The following is a 12,574-nucleotide window of genomic DNA, read 5'->3' on the forward strand; positions in this document are numbered from 1 at the left end:
AGACCGAGCGAACAAGATGAATACTTTGAAAGAGACATCGTTCCAGTTTGGGGATTGTAAAAAAGCTGTATCTTTCTCTAGTGTGACTAATACTGGATGGATAAGACCCAGACATTGCGACGGAAAATGTCCGGAAGGAAACTGCGATTGTCCATGTGGTTACCATTGTAATTGCGTAACGGAGTTTGCAGACGAGTGCGATTGTGAGCCTTGCGATGGGACCGATGCTGTACCTTGTGACCTGAGCGATGCCGTAAAGCATCATGGGAACTTTAGTGCCCCTACCCCTGTCATGGAAAGTGATGCTGTGCGTGTCAAACCTGTGGGATGCGAAAGCGATGCTGCTCGTCCTCTTGGACATTTTACTGGGTTTCGTTTTAAAGGGGAATGTCGACCTTCACGTTTACCTCCCTACGGATGTCATCCAGCCCTGAGCAAACTCCTGCCCATTTCACTCAACCCTCATCGAAACGAACCTGTGAAAAACGAATATTCGTTTCCTGTGCGTTTGTCGGAATACTGCGACTTTGAAAATCGTCTTCAATCGTTCAAAGGAAAATGGCCAAAGTATCTGGGAGGACCGACCCCCGAAGAATTAGCCAGAGCCGGATTTTTCTACTTGGGCGAAGGAGATAAAGTCAAGTGCTTCAGTTGCGGTGTGTCACTTCACCACTGGGAACCGCAAGATTCGGCCTACGTAGAACATGCTCGATGGTCACCGAATTGTCATTACTTACCTTTAGTGGGACCGAGACATTAAAGTAACTTTTTACCATAATAATCTGTTCATGGATACTTTACAAGAGAACATTCGTGCTTTGCCTGTGGAGTTGAGAGAACGCATTTATCGAGAACTGGTCAAAATACAAGTGAAACGTAAAGAACAATTGCATCCGATACGTCACCGGTGTTTGAACCACTGGTACCTGAAGGCTATACAAGGACTGATTCAATTGAAAGTGTTCCATTGGACAGACATTGATCAACGACCTCCTGGTTATAAAAAGGAATGGTTTGGTATTGACGATTCTATCTACTACATTGTAAACGTACTGCATCGAATTCCAGAGGAAGAGTTAACGAATTACCAACATCTTGAACACAATGTCAACTTGGTGAAAGAGGAAACTTCTGAACGAATTGTAATGTGTAGATTAGTGACTCAACGATTTAAATTCGACACTGAAGTGAAACCATGTTTGTGCAAAGAGTACATTTCTTGTGTCAGACCAAAGAGGATTTAGTATGACCTATTCATGGATACTTTACAAGAGAACATTCGTGCTTTGCCTGTGGAGTTGAGAGAACGCATTTACCGAGAGCTGGTCAAAATACAAGTGAAACGTAAAGAACAATTGCATCCGATACGTCACCAGATCTTTAACCACTGGTACCTGAAGGGTATAAGAGAACTGATTCGTCAGAAATTCTTTCAATGGTCAGACATTGTTCAAAACTTTGAGGTCGCTAATGATCGACATGTTCATGATTATGGTTACTTCGAGATTCACCTAGTGCAATGCATTGAGGAAGACAAGTTAAAGGATTACCAACATATTTTACGTGGAATCTACTTAGAGGAAGAGGAAACACCTAAACGAACTCTGACGTTTCGGTTACAGTATGCAAAATTTAGATTCCCTACTGGAGAACGAAGATCTCTGGCTAGAAAGTACGTCTATTGCATCCGAAAAAAAGAGAATATAAAAACAGGCTGCCATGCCACGGTTTATGTCACATGTCATCCAACAGATTCCGTGGAAGGAACTCAATGACCATATTCAAACCGTGGATCATTACCATCAATTATTACAAGAACTATATCCATTCAATTTGGGACGACAAGTGGTGTGTGTCTTAGTGACTTGTTTTCTGGGATTTCGTTTACCAGCCGATTCCTTGTGGACTCTTTACGATCAGTACTTACCACCTCCATGGCCTTAAATGGTCACGAAAAACTCCTTTTGCTCAAAGCCTTGCGTTTTCATCTGGATACTTCTCGACCTCAACAGGAAAAAAAGATTCGTCAACTTTTAGCGACCCAAGACGTGTATGACGATGTGTGTGTAGCTTGTGACTTACATCCCCATTGGACAGATGTTCGTGATTGGAAAAAGGGGGGTTTTGAGGCTTGGACCCAAGAAGTGGCCCAGTATGCACAAGAGTTGTTCAAGGAAAAAAGTTACTTTTCAACCTGTGTTAGTGACGGTGCCAGAAGAACCCGTCACCGAGAACAGCCACTCGCTTCAGGACAGGACTGTCATGGACATGCCTGAAAGGTCATTCCGGGAGGACACTTGTGTGACAATACCTCATGTAGAGACTGTAAGAACATTACACACTGTCCCTAGGACATCTTGGTTACCCAAAACATGTTGTACAGACACTTGTTTATATTCCACTTTGATCGCTTTGCTGTGTTTTATATTCCTGTACATCACTATTTGGGTTGTATGTATTTTTGTCTTTCGTGTTCATATTTGAAACATTCAATAAACGTGTTCTGAAAAAGTATATAAACTCTTGTCTTGTTGTTTTTCGTGTCACAAGTGACATTTCTCATACCATGGCTACCTCTGCTGTCTCTGCTCCCTCTTCCTCTACTGTCAAAGTCATCGACGAACACTTAGATCGTGCCAGTTGGGAGGCTTTGTATCTTCGCCATCCCTTTAACATGCTCATTGCTGGACCTAGCGGTTCAGGCAAAACCGAATTCGTCAAACGTTTGATCGAACATAAACATCATTTGATCGATCGGCCCCCTCAACGGATCGTGTGGTGTTACAAAGAGTGGCAATCGGCGTACAACCTCTTGCGAGAAAGTCAAGGCGATTCCATCGTGTTTGTGGAAGGCATTCCTAAAGAAGACGATGGCATCGTCTCTGACTCCCGTCTTACCCATTTGGTCATTTTCGACGACATGTTAGGAGAAGACGAAGAAGAAATTAAATTGTGGTTCACGCGCAAAGGGCATCACCGTAATGCCAGTGTCGTTTACATCACCCAAAATTTGTTTCAACAAAGTAAAGCCCATCGCACCATCAGTCTCAATGCGCATTACGTGGTCTTGTTTAAAAGCCCTCGAGATAAATCGCAAGTGCAAGTCTTAGCCAAACAGTTAGGAACGCCTTGGCTGACTCAGGCGTACGACGATGCCACTCAAACTCCACACGCCTATTTACTCGTCGATTTGAAACCTACGACCCCTGAGGATTTGCGATTTCGTACCCACTTGTTTCACCACTGGTGTCAAGACGGAGGGCCTGTCCTGTACACGTCTCCGTCCTCGACTTCATTTCACTCCCCATGAAAAAAATCTATAAAAACCTCAGACCCTTTTTCGTCTGTCTCACACAGTGTGAACATGACGTCCCTTCAGTCGCATCTTCCCGTCAAATTGATTCGTGCCTTGTATGGCATCAGCCGAGAAAAAGATCCACAAACACGAGCCCGTGTCTTAGAAGCTAGTCTCAAAGAAGTCTTACGATGGTTCACGGTGACGGCACGTCAATTACTCCAAGGAATCATTCAGATTCCTCATCAAACCCAACGCTTTTTCGATCGAAACAAAGTCGCTTTGGTCCAACTGGCCGATCCCCGCATCGACACTCAAACCAAAAAACAAATCATTTTGAAACCTGGAGGGAGCGGTACTCTAGGAGGGGTCATCATTCGCTCACTCTTAAGATGGGATCCTAATGCCCCCAAAGTTATCCCCAAGACAAAAGTTCAACGAAGCCCCAAGAAGAAAAAGAAAAAGACCAAGTCCCCAAGAAGAACTTCTCCAGTGGCAGGACCCTCCTCTTACCAGACACCACCACCATCACCCCGGAAAAAGAAAAGAAGCCCCCAGAAAAAGAAACAGAGAAAAAGTCCCAAGAAAAAGAAAAGTCCACAGAAGAAAACTAGTCGCAAGAGAGGCACTTCGGCCAGGACGCAAACTTACACTCGCAAGCCACGACCTGCCACAGCGTCTCCGGCAGCCTCACGTTTGTCCACTTCTCCGTTGATGTCACCAGGAACTGAAGAGTACTTGGAGACGTTGATTACACCAAGAACTTCTCCGTTGATGACCCCCAAAAGAACTTCCCCAGTGGCAGGACCTTCCAATTTAGCGGCAGTGGCTGCTGCTCACAAAGTACCTTCTCCCAAAATCAAAGTTCAAGAAAGATCGGGCATGTTACAAAGTTTACTGGATTTGTCCAAGCAAGAACTGGCTCGATTTAGTCCGTTACGTACCCCTGCACGACGTGTCATGCCTGTCCTCAAACTGATAAAACGTAAAGACAATCAGTGGCGACGCGTTCCAGTATAAAAAAGGCCTGTGACCGAGTAGGGTATCAGTGTTTTTAGGTGCTCCTAAAGACTCAAAGATGTCACCCTCCAGAAAACCCCAAGGAAAGAAAAGGAAAGGACTACCACCACGTTTAGCCAAACATGGGGACCTGTTATCTGTCCTGTCCAAAGCTTCTCCACCCCTACGAAAAAAACTCATTCAAACGGCCTCCAAAGAGGTCATCGATACCGTGTGCGAATGTTGTTTGAACGTTTTGAAAGGCACGATCCCTTTGTCCAAACACCAGAAACAATGCTTAGGCAAACATCGTCACGTTCTTCGGAAAATGGTTCAAAAGAAAATTCCCATTCGTCAAAAAAAGAAGATGTTGGTCCAACGTGGAGGCATTTTACCTCTCTTGTTAGGCCCCATACTGAAAGGAGTCTTGGGAACCATGTTGGGAGGACTGATGGGAGCAAGATAAAAAGGCCTTCGGAAGTCCCAAGATCTCAGAATCGATCGCTGACAACCCCATGGAAGGACGAAAACTAGCTTTAGTGCCTTACAAACGATGGATGGAATACCATCGGTGGCAAGAACAACGCACCCCGCATTTACCTCCCAATCCCAATTTGAGCGAGATGTCCCAGTTACAACACGAATTGCAATCCTTGATGGATCGCCAAGATTTGTCCGAAACAGAAAAATCGCAAAAGTACGGTCAACTCTTGCAAAGACTGCAACTCTTTCACCAGAAAGCTTTAGACGAAACAGCTTTACCCACTCTAAAAGATTTTAAGACCTTGATGAAAAGTCCAGCACCATCATCATCATTACCACCACCACCACCACCACTTCCATCCCCAAGGGTCACCAGAGATGCTACCCCACAAAGACCTGAGGAAGAAGAGATGCGCGAAGTGTTTCAAACACCGTCAGCAGCTCCCATTTCGAGTAAGATTGCAGCATCCTTGTTGACCCCGTCCCCCACACCCCAACGAGAAGAAATGAAAGCTTGGGTTAAAAAGATGATGTCCACGCCTCCTTCGACAGAAGTGAAAAAGAAAGAAGGGAAACCAGAAGCGAAAAAAGAAAAGAAAACCAAAGCCATTCCATTGCCACCTCCACCACTACCTTCGACTTCTACTCCCGTAGCCCATCGGACACGTAAATCTGTTTCCAAACAACCCTTTCGACCCACCCAAAGTAGCATCACCGAAGAGTGGGTGACTTATTAACACACCAACACAAAATAAAAAATGGAAAAAGTCTTAGCCAGCATTTACTACGATCCCTCGCATCCTGCAGGTTACGCAGGAGTTCAAAAATTGTATCGTGCTGCCAAAACGCGACTGAAAAGTCTCCGTTTACCTCAAGTGCAACGATGGTTACAAGAACAAGCTACCTACACTTTACACAAACCCATTCGACGCAAGTTTGCCAGAAGTCGCACCCGAGTGGAAGGCATCGATCATCAATGGCAAGCCGATTTAGCCGATGTCTCTCATTTGGCCAGCTACAATCGTGGTTACAAATATTTGTTTTGTGTCATCGACGTCTTTTCCAAATTTGCCTGGGTCGTACCCTTGACTTCCAAATCCAGCAGCGAGTTAGTGCGAGCCCTGCAACGGGTGTTGAAACAAAGCGGTCGTCGCCCTCTTCGATGGCAAACGGACAAAGGCACCGAATTTCTGAACCAAGCTTTCCAAAAAGAATTAAAGAAACGTGACATTCATTTTTTTACCACCGAGAATCCCGAAACCAAAGCCAGCATCGTGGAACGTTTTCAACGCACTTTGAAAGAACGCATGTGGAAATATTTTACGCATCACCACACTCTGAAGTACATCGACATCTTACCGCACCTGGTGCAAGCGTACAACCAATCTTACTATCGAAGCATCGGACGTGCCCCGCAAGACGTGACTCCCGACAACGAAGTGCTGGTGTTCGAGCGCCTGTTCGGTACGTCCCCGACGAGGGCTGTCCCCAAGAAAAGTGGAGAGTTGACCGTAGGAGATTGGGTGCGCATTGGCAAAACCAAACGCACTTTCGACAAAGGTTACTTACCTAACTGGACGACCGAACTGTTTCGCGTCACTGGACGAGTACATGGCCGTCATCCTGCCGTCTATAAATTGGAAGACATGAACGGAGAAGTACTCAAAGGAACGTTTTATTTACCCGAGTTACAACGTGTCACCAAAAAAGAAGACGACGTGTACGACATCGAAAGCATTCTCGAACGCAGAACCCGTAAAGTGGGCAAACGACGTGTCAAAGAAGTCAAAGTACGTTGGAAAGGATATCCACCCAGTTTCGATTCTTGGATCGACGCTTCGCAAGTCATCGACTATAAAAAGAAGAACTGACCATCATGCCCTTTCACACATCAGACGCAGCTACGTCGACCAGTCCTTCTTCCCCTAGTTCTTCTGTGCAAGATTTACAAAAACAACCTTTGTGGGTGTGGTGCGGAGAACGTGTGCCTAAAACGCAAATCGTCTTTTTCTGCCAAATCTTCGTGGTGTATTGTGTCATTGGGGCAGCCATCGCCAATTTGAGTTTGCAACAAGGAGACAAACAATTGTGGACCATTTTACTGAGCAGTTGCATCGGTTACCTGCTTCCCAATCCCTCCCTGAAATTCTCCTCAAACGGGAACGTTGTGTCCAGTGCCAGTGCCAGTCACCACTCCAACATCCACAACCAAAACCCCATTTTGGGCGGAGACACGCCTCTGACATCCACTAACCCCTCGGACAGCCACAGAACTCTGGAATTATGAGTCACCAAAACCAATTTTACTTAACTTTACCCAGTGACAGTTCCATGGAGGTGTTTCCCAACAACACGTTGTGCTGTTACACGGCCAAATTACCTCAAGCCATCGCGTTAGATCACGAAGCCCATTGGGAAGTGGCTTTAGTGGAAATGATTCACCCGACCCAAGTCCACAATGTCCTTCCCAATCAAAATTATTTTAAGGTGGAAGTTCATGACAAACCATTGCAAGATGAGTTGGATAAAATTGGCACATCTACCAATAGAACCTATGATGAGAAAACTAAAACGTGGACCTACAACTTGTCCATTCTGCCAGGCTATTATTTCAGTGGTCATCATTTGGTCAGCGCCATAGCCTCCAAGTTTAATGGCGTGTTTGGGGAAGCTTTTAAGAAGGACAATATCAAGAACAAAAGTGTCACCATGGAGTACCACAAAGTAGCTCGTCGCTTCTTGATGAAATTTGAGCGAAGTAAAATCGTGTCCATTGAATTTTGTCCTGAATTGTTTGACATGTTGGGCGGGGACATGGAGATGAGGAAGAAATTAGAACAAAAAACACCACCCGAATTACCCATCATTTACGACAACGTGACTTTTGCCCAGTATTTTCGTACCCCGGTAGAACTGAACCAAGGACTGAATTTGATGTTTGTGTACTCCGATGTAGTGGAATACAACGTGGTGGGACACACCTCCGTACCGTTACTGCGTGTCATTCCTTTCAAAGTGGATTCTGCCACGAACGCTGACGAGGAAGGTGGAAACACTTACCACGTCCACCGCGAATTTGTCCATCCTCACTATTTGCCTGTCAGCAAGTCGTATTTGGACACGGTCAACATTACTATAAAAGGAGATTTGGGACAAAATATTCCATTCACCAAAGGAAAAGTCACGGTGAAACTCCATTTTCGAAAACGGTTCTCTCACGATTCGTAAGTAAGTCATGTATCCAGTGTACCAAGGGGTGGCTCGACAGCGAGGACACGGTTTAGGAGACATGTTAAAATCGGCCTTTCGTTCGGTGGCCCCGGTGTTGAAACCGATGGTGACACGCGGATTGCACGCCTTGAAAGATGCGGCACTGACACAAGGCAAAGAATTTCTCCAAAATGTCATCATCGACAAACAAAACCCTAAAGAAGCCTTCATGAGGGCAGGTAAAAATGTCTTGCTGCAAACGGGCAAAGACATTTTGGGCCGACGAGACACACCTATAAATGCCCTGCACGCTACCGAGTCAAGCATTCAGCAGGACAAGGCAGAAAGAGACGACGAAGAAGAAAACACCCTTTCACCAGACTTCAAGCGAGAAAGGCCAAGAAAAGAAGAACCGTTCGAGACTTAGACGTTTTCGATTATTGAAACACAGCAACAACAAAAAATGATGCACCGAGAGTCTTGCGCTTGTTCCAAGACGGAACTGGATCTGTTTGCCATGCCCCCCACCATGATGACGATGCAAGAATCCCAATGGGTGGAATTTAATCCCATCTCCTCATTGACCGATTCCGCTCCCATCGAGTTTGAAATCAAGGGGCAGCCCGAAGATTACATCGATCTGAATAGCAGTTACTTGTACTTGAAAGTCCAAGTTCTAAAAAAAGATGATAAAGGAGTAGAAGACACTGACGAAATAGCTCCCGTCAACAATTTCATGCATTCCTTGTTCAGCTCAGTGGATTTGTACTTGAATAACAAACTGGTCAGCAGCAGCATGGATACATACCCTTACCGTGCCTACCTGGAAAATCTCTTGACGTACGGAACAGATGCCAAGACAAGTCATCTCAATGCCTGTGTGCTGTGGGTAGATGACGAAGCGGAGAAGTTCGACACAACAGATGGAAGCAATTCCGGCTTTGAGCAAAGAGAAAGCAAAATCCTAAATAAGAACAGTTTAGAACTGATGGATCGTTTGCATTTGGACATGTGGTTGCAAGAGAAATATTTGCTGAACGGGGTGAATGTTCGCTTGAGACTGAATCGCAGCAGTACCACTTTCCATTTGCAGGCTGCTAATCTTGATAAGGCTCCTAAAAGCACAATTTTAGAGGCCAAACTCTACGTACGACGCGTAGAAGTGTTACCTAAAGTGGCAAACGACATCAGTCAGACGTTGAGCAGAACGACCGCCAAGTATCCCATCCGACGCGTGGAAGTGAAAACGTTCACCATTCCCGCTAACCTTCAATCCATAACCCAAGATCATCTGTTTCAAGGACAGCTACCCAAGCGTTTAATCCTTGGTATGGTCGAGAATGAAGCCTTCAACGGAGCCATCGCTAAAAATCCTTTCAACTTTCGACACTTTGGCGTGTCCAAGATCGAAGTCAGTCGCGATGGCAAGACCTTGTGTACCCGACCTTTCGAACCTAAATTTGATGACAAAAATTACTTGAGATCGTACTTGTTCCTGTACGAAGCCACCGGACAGTTAGGAACCAACACCACTCACGGCATTGAGTATGACGATTATGCAGGAGGCTATGCTTTGTGGGCTTTCGATTTCACTCCAGACCAAGGCAGCGACGAGGGACATTTCCACCCTATAAAATCCGGCCAGATTCGTGTGGAACTTCAGTTTGCAGCACCACTGAAACAGACAGTGAACGTCATCCTGTATGCAGAATTCGATAATACCATAGAAATCAACAGTTTGAGAGAAGTCATTCTAGATTATTAGAAGCTATGGAAGACTGTTATCCCTCTTTACCTAGTGGAGAAACTTTAAAGATGGAATGTGAGGAGACCGTGGAAGGAGAAGAATCTCAAGACAAAGAAGATATCATGATGAAGTCGAGATGGCCAGAACAAGAAGCCCATTTAGTCTGCTGTTTTGCCAAACACTTGGTCGACAAAATGACGGAATTGATCAAGAAAAATTGCTATGGATGTCAAAACGATCATCCCAGTCAAATTCAACACGATAAATGCCTGATGTTAAGTCAAGAAGAAAAATTGGACGAGTATCTGGACGAAGCTTGGAGTCTCATCTCGAACAAAGACGTGTTGCACCAGTGGTATAAAGACTTGCGTGAACATTCTTGTCCACCATTAACCACTCAAGAGATCCATCGTATCGAAGCTCTCCTGAATCAAAGTGAGGAAACAGAACGAATAACCGTTTATTCGTCAGACATTTTCAAGCAAAAAGTCAGGATCGAATTGACGACGTATTATTACCTGTGAAGAAAAAACACAAAACAATGGATACCTGGGAACTTTATTACCTTTTGAACCACAGTTCGTATACGTCTTCTTGGAATCCCGTCGTCTGTGCTAAAGATGAACTCCCTCATCGCAAACCTAAAGACCATCAAGCTTACGTGATCAACACGGACGACAGTCATCTCCCAGGAACCCACTGGGTAGCCGTCTACTTTCCTCAAGAAGGATGTGTGGAATATTTCGATTCGTACGGATTGCCCCCTTTGGAAGACGATATCATCGACTTTATGAGAAGAAATGCTCAGACCACCCGATTCAATAACGTGAAATTACAAGGCACAGATTCCTTAGTGTGTGGACAATATTGTGTGTATTTTCTGCATCATCGCAGCCTGGGCTATTCCTTAGAACATTTAGTGACTCATTTCGATCCTCGTTCTTCTGCTAGAAACGATGTGAAAGTAGATCGATGGTTTTGTGACCATTATGCTTATCTTTTGTCTCAAGCTAGGAAACGTAGTGTCCATCAATGGCCTAATGATTTCCAACAGTGGAAATCACAATTTCATTCACAACGTTGTCAGCCTTGTTTAAAGTAAATTGTATTTGAAGAAAAAAAATGTTTGTGATTTGAAAAAAATTGTTTGATGTTATCATGTTGAATTATTGTTAAAAATGTTGTTGTTTAGTGTTAAGTGATTTTTGAATAAAAAATGTTGTGTTTAGAAAAAAAATGCCTTTGTCTTTTGTTTAGCTATAAGAATGTTGGATTGATGCTCTTTCATTTCTTACTATCCCTCTCATGAACGTTGCGGCTCGAAAACCGTGTGGGGGATGTTTTCCTTCACGTCCGCGCTTTAACTTTAAGAACCGGGTTGTTCCCAGTCTAGCCATCCATTGTCGACTCATCCTCCTAAGAAGATGTGCTCCAAACTAGCTAAGCTCAACGAAGCCTACGTGAATTTGCATAGGGTCAGACACAGTCTGATACCGAAGCCAGAAGAAATAGAGAATGTGAGAATGTTAAAAATCACTGAAGACCTGATAGAAGAGCTCTTCAGAGAAGAAATGAACAAGGAGAAAGAAGAATGGACAGAGAAGTACAGACTTCAGAGACAGCAGCAACAGCAGCAACAACAGCAGCAGCAACAACCTGAAGCTGACAGAGGCTTTGTCGATTGTCGTATCGACACCAAAGAATTCTTCTTCTCTTTCCGAAGAAGCAGACCTATTGCCAGAAAGTCTATCCTCAGAGGACATCGCATTCTTAGAAACTAAAAAAAGAATGCCATAGCAAAACAAAAAAACAGCCCTTTTCAGGGCTACCCAATACTCTAGAAAAGAAATAACGATCGATTTGCCAATGTGTGTAGGTAGAGTAGTGTAAAAATAAACACTAACTCTTTCTTAAAAAATGTGAGGGTATGTGTTTGTGTGATTGTGTTTGTAAGTGATAAAGTAGGTTGGTGTGGATAGTAGATTAAAATGATGTTTGTTTTTTTTGGGCTGCTTGAGGTGTATATTTGGGGTTAGACTGGATTGCTTTGCGTATGTGGATAGTCTATTGAAGTGATGGGTAGCATAAAAAAGTGAGCGAGTGTTTCTTTTAGGTCCGCGCTTTGTTGTTGTTTTTTTGGTCATGATCTAGGTAAGATGAATTTTATGTTTTTAGGGGATGTTTTCCTTCACGTCCGCGCTTTCAGTATAAATTGAAACTCGTTCGGCAGTCCAGCTACCCTTGTTGATTGATCAACACAGCCAGAAGAATGAATAGCAGAATAGTGAAACTGTTAGAACTCCAGATGCACCTGGAATATGCCAGGCGCATAGTAAACGAACTATCAGCGGAGGCTATCGTAGAAGAAGCAAGAATAAAGAAGGAAGAAGAGGAGAGAAGACAGAGGGAAGAGGAGGAAAAGAAAAGAGAAGAGATGATGTCGTTTAATATTCCTGAAACAGAGGATTGGGGTGCTGAAGCGAATCATCCTCCCTCTGCGCTCCCCAGAAGAAAGGTGAAATAAGACTGGGGAAGAAGATGCGTGTGCGGCGCCAGGCCAGGAAGGTGCAACCATTAGATAGGTGCATCTGGAGTTTAAAAAAACAGCCCTTTTCAGGGCTACCCAATACTCTAGAAAAGAAATAACGATAGATTTGCCAATGTGTGTAGGTAGAGTAGTGTGTATATAAACACTAACTCTTTTTTAAGATAGTGTGAGGCTATGCGTTTGTGTTTGTGTGTTTGTGTTTGTAAGAGCTCAGGTATGTTTGTGTGAATAGTAGATTATGGGTTTCTTAGCGTATGTGAAGAGTATAGTTAGGGTTTTATTATATGAAATG

This window comes from Sinohyriopsis cumingii, chromosome 12 (genome assembly GCF_028554795.1).
Source record: "Sinohyriopsis cumingii isolate HCF-2022 chromosome 12, ASM2855479v2, whole genome shotgun sequence".
NCBI lineage: Eukaryota > Metazoa > Mollusca > Bivalvia > Unionida > Unionidae > Sinohyriopsis > Sinohyriopsis cumingii.